General features: G+C 39.3%; 1 pseudogene; it reads left to right on the top strand.

Moving 5' to 3' along the window:
- Positions 1–19127: 19127 nt before the first annotated feature.
- LOC129064582 (uncharacterized protein C1orf50-like) lies at positions 19128–19746 on the top strand (annotated as a pseudogene).
- Positions 19747–21891: the final 2145 nt, after the last annotated feature.

The raw sequence follows: 21891 nt of genomic DNA, 5'->3' as shown, positions 1-21891 counted from the left end.
TTGGAAGATTATACTTTTCTAAAAATTTGTCCATTTCATCAAGATTTTCAAATTTCTTGGCATATAATTGTTCATAATAGTTTCTGATAATCATTTGTATTTCTGTGGTATCAGTTGTGATTTCTCCTCTTTCATTTCTGATATTATTAATTTGGGTCCTCTCCCTTTTTTTCTTCATGAGCCTGCTTAAAGGCTTGTCAATTTTATTTATCTTTTCAAAGAACCAGCTTCTGGATTGGTTGATCCTCTGAATTGTTCTTTTTGTCTCTATGTCATTCAGTTCTGCTCTAATCTTGACTATTTCCTTCCTTCTACTTGCTCTGGGATTTATTTGTTGTTGTTTCTCCAGTTCTTGAAGTTGTAGTGTTAGGTCTTTTATTTGAAATGTTTCTATCTTTTTTAGGTAAGCCTTTATTGCTATGAACTTCCCTCTCAGGACCGCCTTTGCTGTGTCCTATAGGTTTTGGACAGTTGTCTGTTCATTTTCATTTGTTTCCAGAAATTTTTTGATTTCTTCTCTTATCTCATTATTGACCCATTCATTGTTTAATAGTGTACTGTTCAGTCTCCATGAGTTTCCAAGTTTTTGAAGTTTCTCTTTGAGGTTGATTTCCAGTTTCAAGGCCTTGTGGTCTGAGAAAAATTTGGTATTATTTCAATTTTCCTGAATTTGCTGAGGTTTGCTTTGTGTCCTATCATGTGGTCTATCTTTGAAAAACTGCCATGACCATTTGAAAAGAATGTGTATTTTTCTTCTTTGGGATGTAAAGTTCTATATATGTCAGTTAAGTCTCTTTGATTCAGTGTGTCATTCAGCGCCACGATATGTTTATTAATGTTTTGTTTGGAAGATCTGTCCATTTTTGACAGTGGGATGTTGAAATCCCCTACTATCAGTGTGTTGCTGTCTATATCTTTTTTGAAGTCATCCAACAATTTCCTTATAAACTTGGGGGCTCCTATATTGGGAGCATATAAGTTTACAATGTTGATGTCTTCTTGATAGATTCTTCCTTTCAGTATGATAAAGTGCCCCTCTGGGTCTCTCTTTATGGCCTTTGCTTTGAAATCTACTTTGTCTGATACAAGTATGGCAACGCCAGCCTTTTTCTCATGCCCATTTGCTTGGAATATCATTTTCCATCCCTTTACTTTCAATCTGTGTAGGTCTCTTGCTCTGAGGTGGGTCTCTTGTAGGCAGCATATGTGTGGGTCATGTTTTCTTATCCATTCAGCTACCCTATGTCCTTTGATTGGGGCATTTAGTCCATTCACATTGAGAGATATTACTGATAGAAACGTACTCATCTTTTCTCTTTGTACCTGTGTTCTTCTCTGTCTCATTCTTTTCTTTCATCTGCTTAAACCAGTCCCCTTAGCATATCTTGGAGTGCTGGTTTGGTAGAGATGTATTCTTTTAGCTTTTGTCTGAGAAACTCCATATTTCTCCTTCTATTTTAATGGAGAGCCTAGCTGGGTAGAGCAGCCTTGGCTGTAGGCCCTTGCTTTTCATGGCTTGGAATATTTGTGGCCATTCCCTTCTGGCTTGTAGTGTTTCTGTTGAGAAGTCAGCTCCTAGGCGTATTGGGGCCCCCTTGTATGTTACGTTCTCCTTCTCCCTTGCTGTCTTGAGGATTCTCTCTTTGTCTTTGACATTTGCCATTTTAATGATGATGTGTCTTGGAGTGGACCTCCTTGAGTCCCTCTTGAGTGGGGTCCTCTGTGCCTCCTGGATCCATGAGAGCCTTTCTCTCCTCAAATTAGGGAAATTTTCCATCATTACTTTTTCGAGGAGGTTCTGTATTCATTGCTCCTCTTCTCCTTCTGGTATCCCTATTATACGGATATTATTGCGTTTCAGGTTGTCCTGCATTTCCCTAAATGCCTCTTCATTCTTTTTCAGCCGTTTTTCCATGTCTTGTTCTTTCTGGGAGCTTTTTTCTTCCTTGTCCTCCATCTCACTGATTCGATCCTCGGCTTCATCCAGCCTGCTTTGGATTCCTTCTACTGTGTTCTTCAATTCAGAAATGGTATTCTTCATATCCTCTTGTGTCTTCTTGATAGGTTCTATGTCCTTTTCCAGGCTGATATAGTTTGCTGTAAGATCCTGATAGTTTCTCTGCAGTTTCTCATAGTTCTCTTTGAGCTGGCTGAGCTCATTGATCTTCCTTAGAACCATTGTTTTGAATTCCATATCTGATAGTTCCCTTGCCTCTATTTCATTTACCTCTCTCTGTGGGGAATCCCCTTTTCCACTCATTTGAGGGGAACTTCTTTTTCTTCCCATTTTTGTGAGAGTCTTAACTATTTTTGTCCTTTACTTTTCTTTCTGGGCTTGCCTCTGATGATGTCAGTTGTTGACCCTATAGGGCCTTGGGTTGTTTGAGCCTTTCAGGAGTCTAATGCCTGTGTCTGACTCCTGCTTGGAGCAGTTCTGTGACCCCTTCGGTCAGGGCTGGGCTATTTTTTGGGATCTCTCTGCACTCTCAGGCGGGCTCCTTGCACGCGTTCCCAGCGCCGCACGGTCCCCCACCTTCCTGGGGTCGCATGTGCTTACCCCAGACCAGGGGGCTTATGGGCGACCTCGCGTACTCATCTGGCCCCCCTTGGCACGCGGGCTTCGCAGCACTGGTCAGTTTAGGGTCTTCTATTGTGTATTTTCCCCACTTTTGGCTCTTTGGGTGTGTTGCTTGCCCTCGTCAAATGGGGACTACGGAAATGGGAGGAAATCAGCTCTAGGACTCTCCGGTTAACCCTGTTTCTGGTCTCTCTTCCAGGGACTCTGGGCAGCTCTACTAATTTTGTGGGCCGCTCCGTGATCGCGGCGGGCAGGTCAATTTACGCCTGCCCTTGCCGCTCTGCGCAGTCCCTCGCAGGCCGTATGGATGCCAGTCTGTGTGAGGCCTTGCCGGCCGGTGCAAGCATTCGCCAGCCTGCCTGGGTCACACACACGCTCGCCAACCCTTGCCGGTCACTCGGCGCAAGTGTGCGCGCCTGCCTGGGTGTTTTGGGGGTGTCTATGTGTGCTTTTCGGCTTTTGCCTTCTTTGGGGGTGTGGCCTCTTCCTGCGCAATCGAGACTAAGACAAGGAGAAGGAGTCGGGACTCCCACGTTCCTCCTCCTGTTCTTTCCCCAATGCCTCCGTTTCTAGTCTCCCCTCAGGGGCCTCTGGGCAGTTCTGTGACCCCTTCGGCCAAGGATCCACCCCCTGTGCGGACTACGTTTCAATCGCAGGCAGTGTGGTTCATGCGCGCCCCGCTTCTGCCTCTTTGGGGTCGCACCTTTCCAGCCCACAATGGAGACTACCGAACGGGGAGGGAGTCGGGACTCCCCGGTTCCTCCTCCCGTTCTTTCCCCAACGCCTCCGTCTCCAGTCTCTCCTCAAGGCTCTCCCAGCCAGTCTGCACTCAGCCCCGCAGCTTACATGCGTACAAGCTGTGTGCGGAGTGCACAAAAGGCAGGTTAATTGATTCCCTTATGCCTGAGCGAGATGGTAGCTGCAGAGTGGGAAGTGCGTTATCACCCGGGCTCCACCGGCCGCAGTCTCAGTTCTCTTCCCAAAGTTTTCCTCACCATTCTTTTCCCAGGCATCAGCCCACCCTGCTGCTGCCTCTACCCAGTGATCAAGGAGGGTGGCTGCTGCTGCAACTTTTGCGTTTGCCCTTTAAATGTCTTTTTGCATCCCCAGCCACCTGTCTCTGGCAGAGCGTGCCCCTAAGCTTTTTGGGGTTGCGTTTTGTCTGTATTTTCTTGGCTTTAGCTGCTGTAGTTTAGGGGTTCCTGTTTATGATTCAGACCCCATTCTTCTCGGGGGGAGCTAACTGGCTGTTTCAATGTCCCTCTGGTGCCAGTGCCTGTGGTCACCCAGCCCACCCTCTCGAGCCTCCACTGCAGTTCTCACCCATTGGGATGTGTGAGAGTAGAATCCACTGTCGGCGGCACCAAGGCTCCTCTCCCACTATCGCTCCACTGCTTTCCAGGTGATTACTCCATTATTTAGTTGCAATTCCAGTTTGGTTTTGGGAGGAGGTCAGCGTGACTCCCATTCACTCCTCTGCCATCTTCTCTCTCTCTCTATAACTCAATTTAATTTCTGATTGCAGTCTAAGATTTGACACAGGACCAAATTTTGAGAGTATGATTATAGCTGGTCACTTCTCAGATGTCTATTGCCCAGGTCCCCATGGTCGTTTCAGGAGTGGGAATTTACATTGTCGTACTAAGTTCACGCCAAGCCTAGGGCCCTCTTCCTGGTTCTTATTAATGATTTCTATGTCCTTGTTCATGCTGTTGTAGTTTTCACTAAGTTCCTTGTAGCCTCCATAAAGTTCCTTGTAGTTCTCAGTGCATTCCTTGAACATCCTTATAACAATTACTTTGAACTGTATGTCTGATAGATTGCTTGGCTCTATATCATTTAGCTATTTTTCTGGGGATCCTCCTTTTCTTTCAATTGGGATTTGTTTCTTTGTCTCCCCATTTTAGGTGACTCTTTGTTTTTGCATCTCTGGATGCTCTACTTTGCCTTCCTGTCTTCGTGGTGTAGCTTTCTGCAGTTGGAGTTCTGTGGGACTCAGTGGTGCAGTCTCTTTGATCTCCTGAACTTGATGTTCTAAGGATGTCCTTTATTCAGATTATGCGGGCTCTCTTGTAGTTGGGCTTAATTACTGATGGCTCATTCGTTGGTGGGTTGTCCCTTCCAGCTGGCTGACTGTCATGACCCCCACCACATCTTGTATGCTGTTGTACAGGTGCTGACAAGAAAGCAAAACTACCCAGAAATCCAAACCCATACAAGCAAAAATATACCCCTACCACATCAGTAAAATCAGTAGCAAATGAGCAAAGATTAACAAAGTTTGAAAGAGATTAAGAATATTATATGATACGGAAAAAATATGAGATGACTAAAGGAGAGAAAAGTTATTTTGAGAGGGAAAAATAAGGATAAATAGTAAGAGTAGGGAATAGAAACAAGGTGAAGGAAGAGAGAAAATAAAATTATAACATAAGTAAAGAAGGGTGATTGCAAAATGGAGTAAGAAAATGGAAGAGTATAATATGAGATTTAAAATAAAATTTAAAAATATAGTGAACCACAAATAGGAACAAAATTGAAACAAAAACGGTAACAGGGTCAATAACAATGAGAGATGAGCAAAGATTAATAAAGGTGGAAAGAGAATAAGAATATTGTAAGAATGATAAAAGAGAATATGAGATACCTACAGTAAAGAAAAGTGATTTTGAGACGATAGAGGGAAGAGAAATAATAAAAATAGGGAGTAGAACCCAAGCTAGGAAAGGGAAAAATAAAATTCCAAACTGAAATAATCAAGGGCAGGGTGACGGCAAAATGGAAGATGACAGGGGGAGTGTAACCTATAAGATTAGAAATTAAAAAATAGTGGATAAATAGGAGTAAAATTGAATAAAAACAGCAATAAGTGCAGTATCTATGCCAAACAAACAATGATTAATAAAGGTGGAAAGAAAATAAGAATTTTATAAGAAAGGAAAAAATTGTGAACTGACTAAAGGAAGGAAAATGATTTTGAGAAGGTACAGAGAAGAGAAATAGTAAGAGTAAGGAACAGGAATAAGGCATAGAGAGAGGGGAAATAAAATATAAAAAGTAAATAAGAAAGGGCAGGAAGGAGGCAAAATGGAGCAAGAAAAGGGAAGGGTATAATGTGAAATTTTAAATAAAAATAAAATATATAAAAGTTTAAATAAAAGGAATAAAAATAAAAGACAAAAATAGTGAATTAGTTGGAATACAACTGAAGGAAAAGAAGAAATGTTAAAAGGCTATGCAAGGCAATAAAGTAACACAAATTCTGAAGAGAAGCAGTTGGAATTCATCTCTGCAGAATTTGGTGTTTGCTTTCTGTCTTCTTCTGGATCTGCGTGTGGATTTTTATCAGCTCAGGGTCCATGTGTTGGGTCATCCAACTTCTGGCAGTACCGCCTGTACCATTTCACCTGCGTCTAGAGGAGGTTTCTATTGTGATTGGGAGGGTGGGACCCCTGGCTCTGTCCTCGGAGGTGCTGTTCAGTCTGTTGGGAAAATTGTGGGTGTGTTCCCTTGCCCCTGCGCCATCTGTTAGGTCTGGGCCAGTTTATTTCCTATTATATATAATTTCTGATGAACTGGCTGTTCATTTCAAGGGAGGGGTCTATCTGTGTAAGAGGGTATACTCTTTCCTACTTGATGCTAATGGCTGCTCTGTGTGTGAGCCGACGGTGGGGGGGGGGCTTGATTCCCCCTTGCTTCACCAATTCTAATCTTCCTGTCTTGCTGCACTCAGTGGAATAGGGCCATAGGGACCAGTGTATTTTGTCTCCCAGAGACAAGTACAAAATGAACACTTTGGGCATTTCTATTCCTGTCTTCTGGGAATATGCACCCTGCAGGGGGTTCTTGAGCCTGTCCTGCCTGTTCTGCAGGGATCCCAACTTGATGCAATACTTGCAATCCTGCAGGAGGTGGGGACTGGGAAAGTCCTTCCCTTCCCGGAGGTTTGAATTCTGCCAGGGAAGGGGATTCTGCCTGTCTGTAAATAATCTCAGGTGCTCAACTCTTGCCCATCCAATTCCCAGCCCACTGCCCTCACAGTAGACATAGTCCCGAACTCTCTGTGACCAGAAGTCCCTTTGCTGTGCAACTTTCTAAACTCTCTGCCCAGCTGTATTCACTGGGAGCAAACTGTGCTTTCAATTTTGTTCCTTTGCTGGGAGGGCAGCGGTGCACTGGGTCCCTGCCTAGCACACTTCAGCTCCCCTCTTAAAATGTCTCCCAGTGGCACACCCACTGCAGTGCTGAGTCATTGTTTGGTTTTTCATGCACAACACCTCTTCAAAAAGCCAGAAGTCTCTCACAGTCATGGTTGGCCATAGTCTGTCTCCACATGACCAAGGTGTGGCCCCTGATCCTCTGGGAGATAGAGTCTCTCTCTCTCTCTCTCCCCGCCCACCTGTCTCTGGCACTCTCCTGGTTGGCATTTGTACTGCTGCTATGGATGTGCTGCTCACTGTGTGTGTGTGTAGCCTAAATCTCCTTGACTTTGTATCTCTTCCCAGGTCACTCCCAGCTAAGGTCTGGGGGGTCCCTGACCTGGGAGGGGAGGGAGACACAAAGCTGCAATTTCTGACTAGTCTCTCCTTAGTTGCAGGTGCCACACATAAGGTATTTCCCCTTCCACTTACCAAATATCCTTACCAATGGTTGTGAAGCATCATCTGTACTCCTTGGCTTCCAAACTTCATATCAGATAAAATTCCATTGATCAGGTTATTTGTCGGAAGATCAGAATTGCCAAGAATCTGAATTGGGGGCAAGAGGAAGTAGACTCAGCTTCCACCTATGTGGCTGCCATCTTTTCTTTCCACTGCATCAATATTAATATATTATTACTAATAGAAATCTGTACTTTACTTAAATTTCCTTAGTTTTTATCTGTTATTCTTCTTTGTGCTCCAAATCCCATCTTGGGATTCAAAATACATTTAGTTATCTATCTCCTAGGCTACTCTCTCCTGTACCTTTTGACTTAAGATATTTAAAAATTATTATTCTAAATAAAAACACCATGTTAATTACTGTATCTCATATTTATGGCCATTTATAAACCAACAGCAATAGTTTGTTAAGTTGCCCATTCAACTGACAACACCAAATAAGACAGCTGACTCTAAAAGAAATTGGAAGAACAAAGGATTATTGAAGATGTCACCATGGAAACAGACCCTCCCCCACCATTTGTCATTCAAAGCTTCAAGAGGCATTCATGCACATCAAATAGACAATGTTTTTTTGAGACTTATAACCCTAACTTTGAACTCTGTTGGAAGATTCTTGAAGCAATGAAGAATGCCAATGCTTCTTACAGGGAGATCCACTGGGAAAAGAGAGTACTTCTAGTCCAGATATCTTCAGATTTATATTTTAATATGCTTATTAAATCCAGCTCATGCCTGAAATATTCTTAAAGCAACAGTAAAGCATGTCTCCTGTATAATAACTGTGATCTTACATATGTTTATGAGAACATACATTTGCATTTAATTATTTTTATGTAAAATCAGCTTCAGTATTTTTATATGAGATTCATTTTTAGGAGGGAATGACAATTGAGAAAACTGAGTCTATAGGAAATAAGGGTTTCAGTTCTAATGATTCAATATGATATGACTGTCCAGAAATCATACAGTTGTTTGTGTGGAAAATAACACAATAATTAATAAATAATAATATAAGAATAAACTCTGTATTTCACATACTCACCACTGTATTCCTACTTTTGCCCCCTCCTGTATACAGCTCAGTGAATGCTTATGGATAGACTGATAAAATTGGTGAAGCTGCTAATCATTTTGTCACTATAATATGTGTTAAATTCAATTTGGTTTTGAACTTGCTAACTTTTCTATGTTCCTTATTTGTAGCCAGTATACTTAGTATTAACTATCAATTTCTCAAATATCATTGGTTAAAAAGGAGCTTGGGTGACAGAATGGTGAAAAATTAACCAAAGTGATCTCTATTATTAAAAAAATAGCTCTAATGACATACAAAGATATACCTAATCACATTAAGCAATACATACAAAATGCCTTGGAGTACAAATGATCTAATTATATAATAAAAATAGAAAACTGGCTAGCTAATTATTCTTCCCATGCACTTTACACTTGTTTAGCATATGTGGTAGGCCTAGGTGCTAAATGGTTTCCATTCTTCATTTCATTTGATCTCACAACAACCTTATATGAGACATAGTATTATCTCCATTTTATAGATAAGGAAGAAAGGACTAATCAAGGTCAAGATTCTTGTCCAAGGGCATACAGCTGATAAATGGTAGAGCTCAGGAACTCAAACATAGTTTTAACTCCAAATCTATGCACTTAACAATTATTTTGAATAGGATTTATTGAGCACATGCCTTGTCTTTACACAAATTTATTATATTTCTGAAAACAGTCTTATTCATTCACTCATTCACTACATATTCACTGATTGCCTGTGGAATCCTAGGTCAATAATAGTATACCCACTTTAATATTTTCACCAATATGTCCCCTAAAGCAAGGGGCATAAAGGAAAGAATAAACAAGTGGGACTTCATCAAAATAAGAAGCTTCTGCACGGCGAAAGAAAACATCAGCAAAATGAAAAGGGAGCCAACCGTACGGGAAAATATATTTGCTAATGATACATTAGATAGATGTCTGATCTCCAAAATATATAAAGAACTCACATGACTCTACTCAGAGGACAAACGATTCAATCAAAAATTGGGCAAAGGACCTGGGCAGACACTTTTCCAAGGAAGAGATACAGAGGGCCCAGAGGCATTTGAAAGGATGCTCAGCATCACTAGCCATCAGAGAAATGCAAATTAAAACCACAATGAGATACCACATCACACTGGTCAGAATGGCCATCATAAACAGATCAACAAACAACAGGTGCTGGCGAGGCTGTGGAGAAAAGGGAACCCTAGTACACTGTTGGTGGGAATGCAGACTGGTGCAGCCACTGTGGAAGGCAGTGTGGAGTTTCCTCAAAAAGCTGAAAATGGAACTGCCTTTTGATCCAGTGATTCCCCTGCTGGGACTATACCCTACGAATGCCAAAACGCCAATTCAAAAGAACCTATGCACCCCAATGTTCATAGCAGCACAATTTACAATAGCCAAGTGTTGGAAGCAACCTAAATGCCCATCAGTAGATGATTGGATCAAAAAACTATGGTACATATACACAATGGAATACTATGCAGCAGAAAAGAAAAAAAGGACTACTACACTTCGTGACGGCATGTCGCAAACTCGAGAGCATTATACTAAGCAAAATAAACCAGGGGGCAAAAGACAAATACCATATGATCTCACCTATAAGTGGAACCTAACCAACAAAACAAATAAGCAAGGAAAATAAGACCAGCAACACTGAAAGTAAAAAGAAACCAACAGAGTCAAGAGGGAAGGAGGGAGGAGTGGGTGGGGAAAAGGAAAGGAAGGGTCAAGTAAAGGAAAATATAGCAAGAACTCATGGACAAACCCAAAGTGGGGAAGGAATGAGAGAGGGAGATGGGAGAGGGGGCAGGGGAAAGTGGTGGGGGGAAGGCGAAGACAAATGTATTTGAAAAAATATATACAAATTTTTTAAAAAAGTGGACCCTCAGAGGTAACCTGTCTAAGATCACAAGCTTTGTGTTAGAACTTGGATGTAAAGTAGTAGTAATAATAGCACCCACTCAATAAGAGTTAATTTAAGTATTAAATGAGTTAATGTACTTAAAGATCTGAGAATAGAACCTGATACATAGTAAGTGCTCTGAAAATATTTCATTATTATTATTAATATTATTATTATTACTACCTCTACTTTTCAGCTCTTAATGATTGTTATCATGTAAAAATACATTACAGAGTTGTCAGATATTTTAAGAGAAACAGAATTTTTATGATATATCCCTTTAATTAAAACATCGGCAACCAACTGTGATTTAAAACACTATACTGGCCAATATTGTGCAGTTAAAATGAAATGCATCAGTGGCATGATTTTGGCCTGTGGGTTTGGCAACATTTGCCCTATGAATTTGTCTTCTTGTTTTTGCCTCCCATGTTTAGTCTCAAATTTACCCATACTCTGAAGTATTTTCCCTACTTAGAATTGCCATCTCTGGTTCAGCTGGCTTAGTATCTACTTCTGCCCACACCCTTGACTCCAAATCTATTGCAGGAAATAGCTTTTGATGATTTGCCCAGGCTTTCTCAGGCTTCCTGCGTGGTTTGGGATTTCTGTCTCTATTCCCAGTCCTTATCAGCTAGCTGACTTTAGTAGGGAGACAAGTATAAGACACTGATTATTACCCACTTCATCAAAATTATATATGTCACCATAATTCTAGTACAATATTGAATTTATCTAGAGACAAATTATAATGATACAGATTATGGATATGATTATGGGCTATATATGATCAATGGCCAAAAGTGAGATTTTAACAAACTTTCATCTTTTTTTTTAAGCTATAACAATGTGACAAAGTGAGGCAATGAAATTGGGATTTGGAATTTGTTTACAAGCAGACAAGACAGGTGATTTCCATTTTACAGATAATTAAGGCCCAAAATTATTTTGGAAAATATGGCTTTCATTAAAATGCACTGCTCTCCAATATTCACTACACTTGGAAGTTGCCATAAATTTAAGGAACATTCACATTTTCTTATATAATTAAATGTCAAAATGTCCTTGATAATTAAAGAGCTGGGGAGAGAAGTATGCCAGTGACCACACACACATACACAGAAAAATTCTTTCCTAGGGTGGGTACAAGGGGGATAAATATTAATGGAAAAAAATATAATTTAAAAATGTATGAAAAAAATTTTTCTAAACAGAGTCTTCTGTTAGAACCCAGTAGCTGCTAATGGCATAAATTTCTTTTTATGACTGAAAAGTCACAAATTTATCTGCGAAAGATTCATTTTTCTGGAATACCTTCTTAATTGTCTCCCTACTCTATTGTCAGCTTCCTCAGTCCTTAGGGATACAACTGAACACCCATTTTAAAAATTATCTTTTATGTATTCACTAATTCCGTTTGTCTTTGTGTTGATGAATAAATATCTGAGGCTATAAAAAAGTAAAAATTTATTTGGAGTTTTATAGGATTTGAATCTGGGAGAGACAGATTCAGAGGAAAACCTGAAATTGGTTCTGTGGGGAGGAGTAGAAAGCTAGACCTTATAAAGGCAAAACCATTAAGTTTGTAACAAAAGAAATTTTCCCTATTGGTTGCCTAACATAGTGTAATGGCTTGTTCAAAAATGATTGGTCAGTTATGCGTGGTGAGGCTCTGAGGTAAGCACATTTCAGAATGTGCTTCTACAACAAGCACAAAAGCCCAAGAGTTCAAACCTCATTTAGGTCCTTTGCAAAAGAAGGATACTGGCTGGTGAACCAGATGGACTCTTTTCAAGATGAAGAGTGCAGATGGTCTGGTTACTATGGTAAGGAGGAAGTAAAGTTCAGGAAGTCGTCTCTCAGCTGGCCCAAAAGTTCATAGGTGGGGCAAGCATAAGGCAAACCACTTTGTGACCTTCTAGCTCCATTTTAGTTTCTTTCATATAAATGACTATCATGGTAATTTTCATTTACACTTGAAATCAAAGATCACAGCTCATTAGAATCCACCAGCCACTTTTTTTCTATATTTAGAGTCATTTTTACTCTGAAATAAGGCAGAGAAAGTGGAACATGTGGAGAATGTAACACATCCAAACTTGCTGCTGGACAGAACCTTCCATCTCTCATCCTTAGGGTCTCACTGATGCAAAAGGAGACTAATGAGCCTTTTTTTCTTCTTTCAAACTGGCATGTTTATAACATCAAGCTGATAAACATTGTACTAAAAATTCAGAGGGTCTACCAATTGACTGAAAATATAAAGTCTTATATTGGAGACTAAAAACTAAATTTGACCTAAAAAAAGAGTATTAATCATCTGGGTAAAGACAACTGGGAGAGATAAAGGCACTAAAGAAGATGATGAATGCAAGCTCACAAACAACAACAACAAAAACTGTAAGTGTCTCTTTGCTGGTGAAATCTGGGAGTGTTTATGAGCACATAAATTCTGAATTTCAGAGTAAGTGAGGCCAGAATTTATCTGGGTTAACCAATGACACATAATCTATGGAACACAAAGTATGGGAGCAGAGAGAATTATAAATGTATTTTTTAAAGATTTTATTTATTTAGTTTTAGAGGGAGGAGAAGGAAGGGAGAAAGAGAGGGAGAGAAACACCAATGTGCAGTTGCCTCTTGCACGCCTTCCTACCGGGGACCTGGCTTACAGCCCAGGTATGTGTCCTGACTAAGAATCAAACTGGTGACTCTTTGGTTCACAGGCCAGTGCTCAATCCACTGAGCCACACCAGCCAGAGCTATAAATGTATTTTTAAAACATCCCTCCTCATATTCAGGCACATGATACTAGCTAACAGGGATTAAATAAGATAACATATGTTATGGTGTGGTAGATGTTCAATAAATAGTAGTTACAACTGGTATTATTATAATAAGAAAAATAGAACAGATGACTTAGTCAAATTAATACTTCAAAATATCAAAACAATTAACAAACTCATTAAGCACACTGATTTGCCCCAAGTTGTTCTCCTTGGTTCTTGGTTCAAAAAATAAAAAATAACATTTGTGAGGGGTGATGTCATAATGACGGCAGAGTGAGAAGACCCCTATGTATTCCCCTTACTTACAAGAAGCTGGACAACTATAGTTCAACAAAGGACCCTGTGCTCAACACACAAACACAACCGAGAGATCCACACATTGGGACATCTAAAGGTGAGAGCATTGGAATGAGTGAAAAAGGTGGGTGTAGGAAAAAAAATGAGGAATGCAAATACATTTTTGGAGAATGCTGCAGCCCCTACTTACATGATAGCAGTTGAAAAGTTGGGCTGTGGCTCTCACACTGTGACCTGAAGGATAGGAGTGGCAGAAGCAAAATATCTGCCTCCATTGAGTTGGAAACTGGTCACAGGGAAAATCTGTTGCAGACATGCTGGCAAAGAGGAAAAGATGTGTTCTTGCAATGGCAATTACTAACATAAATGCAAAGCCACAACATCATGATTCTACCTGCCCATGCTCATACCATCACAGTGGACCCTCGTACAGGCAGAAGCAAGATGAGGCAGTGAAGACACCTCACATAGCACACTATGCATGGTAGCCATAGGTAACAAGGAAATAACACCTGGAGCTTGCAGGCCTGGACCCGCACTGCCCCCATATACCACCAAAGGTGTGGTGCCCTGAGACCAAGGCCATCCTCGCACAAATGAGATGTCCACAACCCCAGGGAATGGGGAGAATTTTCCACCACCAACAGGACACTGCCACATTGAGATCCTGCAGGTATCAGTAGTGCATGTAAGAGAAAAAAAATCTTTCAATATAGCACCATCTACTGGAAATAAAAGAAAAAAAATCTCTACTTGTCAACCTGCTGAATTGAGAGGAAAACAGTACCTTAAAAAAATAAAAAAAGAGTTCACTTCATAAAACCCATAGGCACAGAAACAGTCTGTCAATTACCATGAATAGCCAAGGTAAAAATGTAGAACAGAAAGAGATTTAACAGTCTTCAGGAACCAAACTCGAAGACGTGGAAAATTGTGATAACTCACAATGACAGAGCTTTCAAGTTTGCAGTTATAAAAAAAAAGTTAATGACATATAAGAAAACTCAGAAATGCAGTTTAGTGAGCTCAGTAATAAAATTAAACAAAAGGCGTACTTTAACAAAAATTAAAACTGTTAGAAAGAACCAAACAAATTCTGGAGCTGAAGAATTCAAGAAATGAAATGAGAAATGCATTAGAGAACATTGAAAATAGAGCAGACAAGATGAGAGAGAGAATTAGCAAACTTAAAGACAGAAACCTAGAAATGATTCAGGAGGAAGAAGAGAAAAAAGTAAGGGTTAAAAAATGAGCCCTGGCTGATGCAGCTCAGTGGATTGAGTGCCAGCCTGTGAACCAAAGGATCACTGGTTCCATTCCCAGTCAGGGCACATGCCTGGGTTGCGGGCTGGGTCTCCAGTAGGGAGAAATTATTAAATTATTTTTAAATAATTTTTTTAAAAAATGAAAGAACTTTACAAGAACTATCTCACTCCACTAGAAGAAACAATATATAAGGATAATGGTTATACCAGAAGTAAATGAGAGGGTAAAGAGATTAGAGAGTCTATTCAAAGAGATAATCAATGATAACTTCTCCAACATATGGAAAGGGACATTCAAACATAAGAAGGTAAGAGAACACCTAACTATCTCAACCCAAAAAGATGTTCTCCAAGACACCGTATAGTATAAGTGCCAAAAGTTAATGGCAAAGGAAGAATTCTCAAGGCAACCAAGGGGAAAAAACTATAACCTACAAAGGAAACTCCATTATATTATCTTCATATTTTTCAGTAGAAATCTTCTGATCCAGGAAAGAGTAAAATAAAATATTCAAACTATTGAAAGGAGGCAATGATCAGTCAAGAATAATATATCCAGCAAAGTTATTCTAGATATAAAGGAGAAATAAAAGCTTTCCCAGGCAAAAAAACAAAACAAACAAACAAACAAAAAAAAAACAAACCCCCCCTGAAATCACCACCATAAGACCAGCATTTACAAGAAATGTTAAAAGGAGCTCTTATGTCAGAAACAAAAAGACAAAAATATACAAAATTTAGAGTAAGATTACAAATAGACTGAAGCAGGGAAGTGGAATTCTACTTCAGAGTAAGATATTAAACAATTATAGTGTAAAGGTTAAAGGGTAAACAGGATTAAAAATAATGATAACTACTATAATGTGGTAACAAATTGAACAGTATAAAATGGGATAAATTGAGACTACAAAAACATAAAAGGGGAGAGGAAAAAAGACTGGCCGTGTAAAGGTGTATGAAGAAAAAACAATCTAAACATAAAAAGTACTATTGTATGTGTAACACATTTTATACAAACCTCATTGTACCAAAAACCAAAAATCCAGAGTTGAAGAAATGGAGACACAATTATTAGGAACCATTAAACTAAAATAACAGAAGGAAATACAAAGGAAAAGAAACAATGAAGATACAGAGCAACCACAAAACAAAATATAAAATGGCTATAGTGAGTCCTTATATATAAAAAATCATCCTAAATGTAATGGATTGAATTTACCAATCAAAAGGCACAGAGTAATGACGTGGATTTTTAAAAAACTAACTATATGTTGCCTTCATGAGACCCACTTCAGCTCTAAAGAGAAACAAACTTAAAATGAAGGGGTGGAAGATGATACTCCAAGAAAATGGTATCAAGAGAAAAGCAAGTGTGGCAGTACTCATATCAGACAAAATAGATTTCAAGACAAGAAAAAGGTGACAAGACACAAAGATGGACATTTAATAATAATAAAGTAGACAATTCATGAAGAAGACATACAGTTAATATACAGGGGTGGACAAAGCAGTTTTACAGTTATATTGCATTAATAATACATAGTTAATAAATAATAATACAAGAACAAACTGTGTTTTTTGTATCCACAACTGTAAACCTACTTTTACCTACCCCTGTATATTCATTCAACTTAGCACCAAAATATATAAAACAAGTGCTCGCAGAACTAAAAGGAGAAATGGGCAAACATACAATTATAGTACAGGACTTTTATATCACACTTATAGCAATGGATAGATTCTCCACAAAGTCAATAAGAAAATACTGAGGCTTTTTCGTGTTCTTGATCCATTTATTGATTAAAGGTTTGTAGGACATCTTTCTCAAAAAAAAAAAAACCTAAAAAACAACAACAAAAACCCTATTAACATGTTTTAGATGTGTTACAAATACTTTCCTATTCTAAACCTGTCCTTTAACTTTTTTATATGTATATTACTATATAGTGTTAAATGTTTAATATGGTCATATTGTCAATATTTACTTTATAGCTTCTGAATTTGATTATTTTACTTCAGGTCATGAAAAATATTAGTTCTATTTTCTTCTAAAACTCCTTAGATTCTACATATTGAATTTTAACTCACCTGAATATTTATTGCATAATGTGTGAAATAGGGCTCTATATTTGTTTTTTTTTTTTCCAAGTAATAGTGGTTCCATGCCCTTTATTTGTTGACTAAGCCTTATTTTACCCATTGATTTGAAATAGCAACTTAATCATATATTATATTGTTAGACAGACATTTATGTTTGTCTCTAGAATGCTCATTATATTTCTTTGACCTACTTGATTATTTCTGTGTGGGTGTCATGTTGGTTTAATTGCTGAGACTTTATAATGGTTTTAAATTTATTAATATTTTATAATTAACTTTGACATTTAAAAAATAAGTAAAATCAATATGCATTAAAGAAAGAAAGAGAAAGAAAAGAAAGAAAGAGATGGAACTCCTACCTTTTGCGACAACATGGATGGAACTGGAGAATATTAAGCTAAGTTGAATAAGCCAGTTGATGAAAGACAAATACCATATGATCTCACCTATAAGTGGAATCTATTCAACAAAATAAACTAACAAGCAAAATAAACCACAGGCATGGAAACATGGAGCAGACTGAAAGGGACCAGAGGGTATGGGGAAAGAGGACAATGGCGGAACGAAGGAGAAGAGACTAGACAAGGAACATGTATGAATGACCCATAGACATCGACAACAGAGTGGGAATTGATTGTGGGAGTGGGGGTTGGGGAAGGATGGGTGGAGTGGGGTAAAGGGGTAAAAATTGAGACAACTGTAATATAATAAACATGATTTATAAATTTAAAATAAAATAAAATAGAGAAATAAATAAAAAAGAAAATATTGACACATTAGAGCATATGGATATGTTTGATGTTTTTAGAACTTTCTATCCCAAAACAACATAATACACACTCTTTCAAGTGCACATGGAACATTCTCAAAGATAGACCATATGTTGGGGCACAGATCTAGTCTCAATAAATGTAAGAAGATTTGAATTATACCAAGCGTAATTTCCAACTGCAATCATATAAAATGAAATTAACAAGAGGGAAGCTGGGAAAATCTCGAATTTGTGGAGATTAAACAACAAGCTACTGAACAAGTACATCAGAGGAGAAATAGCCCTGGCTGGTGTGGCTCAGTGGATTGAGCACTGGCCTACAAACCAAAGTGTTGCTGGTCCAATTTTCAGTGTAGGGCACATGACTGGGTTGCAGGCCAGTTACCCAGCAGGGGGCACATGAGATGCAACCACACATTAATGTTTCTCTCCCTCTCTTTCTCCCTCCCTTCCCCTCTCTAAAAAAATAAATAAATAAAATCTTTTTTAAAAAAGGAGAAATAAAATATCAAAAGATACATAAAGATAAATGAAAATATGACATAACAAAATTTTTGGGCCTTGGCTGGTGTGGCTCAGTGGATTGAGCACTGGCCTGCAAACCAATGGGTCGCTGGTTCGGTTCTCAGTCAGGGCACACGCCTGGGTTATGGGCCAGGTCCCCAGGAGGGGACTCTCAAGAGGCAACCACACATTGATGTTTCTCTCGCTCTCTTTCTCCCTCCCTTCCCCTCTGTAAAAATAAATAAATAAAATCTTAAAAAAAATTGGGATGCAGCAAATGTGTTACTAAGATATAAGTTTATACCATTAAAAGTCAACTTCAAGAAACAAGGAAATTCTCAAATAAACCATCTAACATTATTTTTAAATGAACTATAATAATAAGAGAAAATGGAACCCAGGGTCAGTACAAAGAAGGAAATAATAAAAAAAAGAAAAGAGTGGAAATAATTGAAACAGAGAACAGAAAGACATTAGAATAAAAATTAGTAAAACGAGGATCTTTGAAAGATAAAATTGACAAACATCTAGCTATACCCACTAAAGAAAAAAAATATAAAAGACTCAAATAAATAAAATCAGTAATGAAAGAGAAATTAATAAAGGACAACTCAGAAATACAATATGTTATACAGGAATACTATAAAGGCTATACACCACCAAATTGGATAACCTAGAAGCAATGGAAAAATTCTTGCATGCATACAACCTTCCTAGACTAAATCATGAAGATTTGGAAAACATAAATAGACCAATCTCTAGGAAAGAACTTGAAACAGTAATCAAAAACATCCCTAAAAAACAAAAGTCTAGGACCAGATAACTTCACTGGTGAATTCCACCAAACATTAAAAAAAGATTTAGTACCTATCTTTTTCAACCTCATCCAAAAATTTGAAGAGAAGAAAACACACCCTAATTTATTTTATGAGGCCAGAATCACCCTAATACCCAAACCAGGCAAGAACATAAAAACTACAAAAAAATCTTTGATGGACATAGATGCAAAATCTTAAACAAATATTAGCTAATTAAATATCACAACACAGTAATGTATCAAACATCATGATCAAGTGGGATTCATTAGAGTGATACAAGTGTATTACATCTGCAAATTGATTTGATATACCACATGAACAAAATAAAAAAAAAATCACAAGACTTTCATTTAAGATGGCAGAGTAAGGCTGGTGATGGGGAGGATAAGGTACTATCATGGAGATGATGCAACACCCAGGGAGACTGAAGGAGTCCCTGAGAACCAAGTTTAGTCAGTGACAGATCAGGGAAGAGACCAGGTAGAACTCACCTGGACCCTTGTGACCTGGCCCTAGTGAGCCTCTACTACACCTGCTGGGCTGGGGGCCTCTTAGACTTTGTAGTGCTCACAGAATAAGTGCTGAAGGCTAATGAAACTGTCCAAGAAAATACCACCAACGAGCTGACAGAGATAGCTGACTAAATCCAACATTTTCAAGAATAAGCCAGGAAGGTATTGGAAGATGCTCTCAGAGATGTTGAGTTGCACCGTGTAATTTGTAATGCTGTAAAAAAATATCTGGCAACATTTACTGCCTTTAACAATGAGAGAGTGGTCAGTAGTATTTTTCCATTATTTCTCCAAAGAAATGTGTGGCAAGTTATCCACATGACTTCCTTGGTGTCTACAAGCTACAGCATAACTTGTCCTGAATTCTGTATGAGGACATTGAGAAGCAACATACTAAAATCAGCATAGTGGACAAGTTGCTAATCCAACCAGTAGCCCTGCCCCTAAGCCCTGAACTCAACTTCCAGGGACTAACTTGCTGATAATGGACTGTGACAAACAGTTCTCACAGAAAGAGCCAGTCACCTCCTTGTTGTCTCCATTCTTTACCTTGATGGAGGGTGGCGTGACAATTGAGGATGTGTAGGTGAATCATGAACTTCTTGGAAGAAGACCCTGGGTGTGAATGTAATGCCGTCATTATTTGTTTTAGTTGTGATGTAATGAGTTACCTCAGTCTTCTTTTTATCTTCTCTGGGTCACAGATATGCAACCAGTCAGTTTCAGCATACTGGCCAGTGTACTTTCCTTCTCCTTTGTCTTCGTTTGTTCTCATCATAGATCAGAGCATTAGAGAAAGAAGAGTTTCTTTTCACAAAAAAAGAAGGACAGTCTTTCTGTTTTACTTTTTTTGGTTTTTTGCAACTAGCCTTTGATTGGGTTTAGTTTATTTAACAGTTGGTACAACTCCAGCTTAAAATTCATATGGGAACAGGAATTTGGGGTAATAGAGGATAGTAAACAACTTAGCTTCACTGAACTAGAGAGTGTTTGATTCTGGTATTTCTATACTATTGGTGAGTAGCAGGCTTCTTCTGCTCTTTCTGCCCAGCTAGAGTGACAGGAGAATCTGAGGCAGCAGCTATGACCATGTTTTGCGAGAATCATCCTCTAAATTCAACGAGTTTTAGAATTGGAAGAGATATTGGAGGCTATCCATTATATGAATCCACTCTATAGCCTCATTAAGGAGGAGAGTCAGTGTTTAGCCATCTGCAACAGAACAAACCCATTTAAATGGCAACTTCAAAGTATTGTGGAAGAGAGAATAGGGCAGTGGGTGAAAACAAGATGGCAGTGTAGGCAGACATGGCTCGCCTCTTCACACAACCACATAAAAATTACAACTAAAATATAGAACAACCATCACTCAGAACCAACAGAAATTGAGTTGCATGGAAGTTTAACAACTATAGAATTAAGGAAACCACATCCCTTAAGACTGGTAGGAGGGGTGAAGATGCAAAAAGGGTCTGGTCCCACGTCCACATGTGCTGGATAAAAATTAGGGCAGGATATCTCAGGAATGAGGAGTCCCAGTCCCACAACAGGTCAGTGTTCCAGTGCCAGGAAGATAAGGCCCTGCAACTTCTGGCTTTAAAAAACAGAGGGTATTGAGTCAGTTAAAGAAACTGCTGGATCTCCAAGCAGTTCCCCTTAAAGAACCCACACACAGACTCACCTACTCAGATTCACTCCTGAGCTGCAGCACCAGGGTGGCAACTTGAAGGGCACCAGAGGCACACTGGGAGAGGCTGAAGTGTTTGGCATGAGGGCGAGCAGAGGCCATTGTCCATTTTCTGAGCCCTCCCACTGCAGAGCCACAGAACCAGCAGGCTGGCACTATATTTGAGACTCCATCAACCTGGCTAACATTGTTCAACCTGTCTTGGAATCCCCAGAGACCTAGGCCCACCCAAGCTGCTTTACAATTTCTTAAATCCTATCAAACAAGAAACAGCTGGCCTCAGTGAGCTCCAGGCTGGGTACTAGCAGCAGCCAGATTAGTTTTATAGCGTGGCATTGTCTGGGAATCTCCGAGCCCAAAGTAGCAACCCTCTCAGATTGCTTTATAGTTCAGGCAGGGCAGTGCCGGGCAAAACACAGGTGGGGGCTGACCTTGGCCAGTACCAACCCGGAAACTCCAGGGCAAGCACACCTAGTAGACAGGTACAGACCACATTAGAGAATCACCACCCCTGCACAGCTGATCCTCCATGGAGGGCAGAGGTTGGTGCTAAGTGGTTGCAGCCATTCCTTGCAGCTGACTGGCATGGGTAAATCTCTCCCATTGATCTGCCAACAGCAACCAAAGCTCAACTACAAGAGGAGGAAGTGCTCAGACTACATGAAGGGCACACCTCAAATACCCAGCTTTGGTGATAGGGGAGGCTGTACCACTGTACCCTGCAGGACACCTACTACATTAGGCCACACTACCAGGACATGGAGTCAAAACAGCTCTACCTAGTACATAGAAACAAACACAAGGAGGGTGCCAAAATGAGGATACAAAGAAACGTGGTCCAAATGAAAGAACAGATCAAAATTCCAGAAAAAGAGCTAAACGAAATGGAGATAAGCAATCTATCAGATGCAGAGTTCAAGACACTGGTTATAAGGATGCT

Source organism: Pteronotus mesoamericanus, unplaced genomic scaffold (genome assembly GCF_021234165.1).
Source record: "Pteronotus mesoamericanus isolate MK-2021 breed Mesoamerican mustached bat unplaced genomic scaffold, CSHL_Meso_final contig_166, whole genome shotgun sequence".
Taxonomy (NCBI): Eukaryota; Metazoa; Chordata; class Mammalia; order Chiroptera; family Mormoopidae; genus Pteronotus; species Pteronotus mesoamericanus.
The sequence above is the reverse complement of the archived record's forward strand: the minus strand, read 5'-3'. Positions and strand labels throughout refer to the sequence as shown.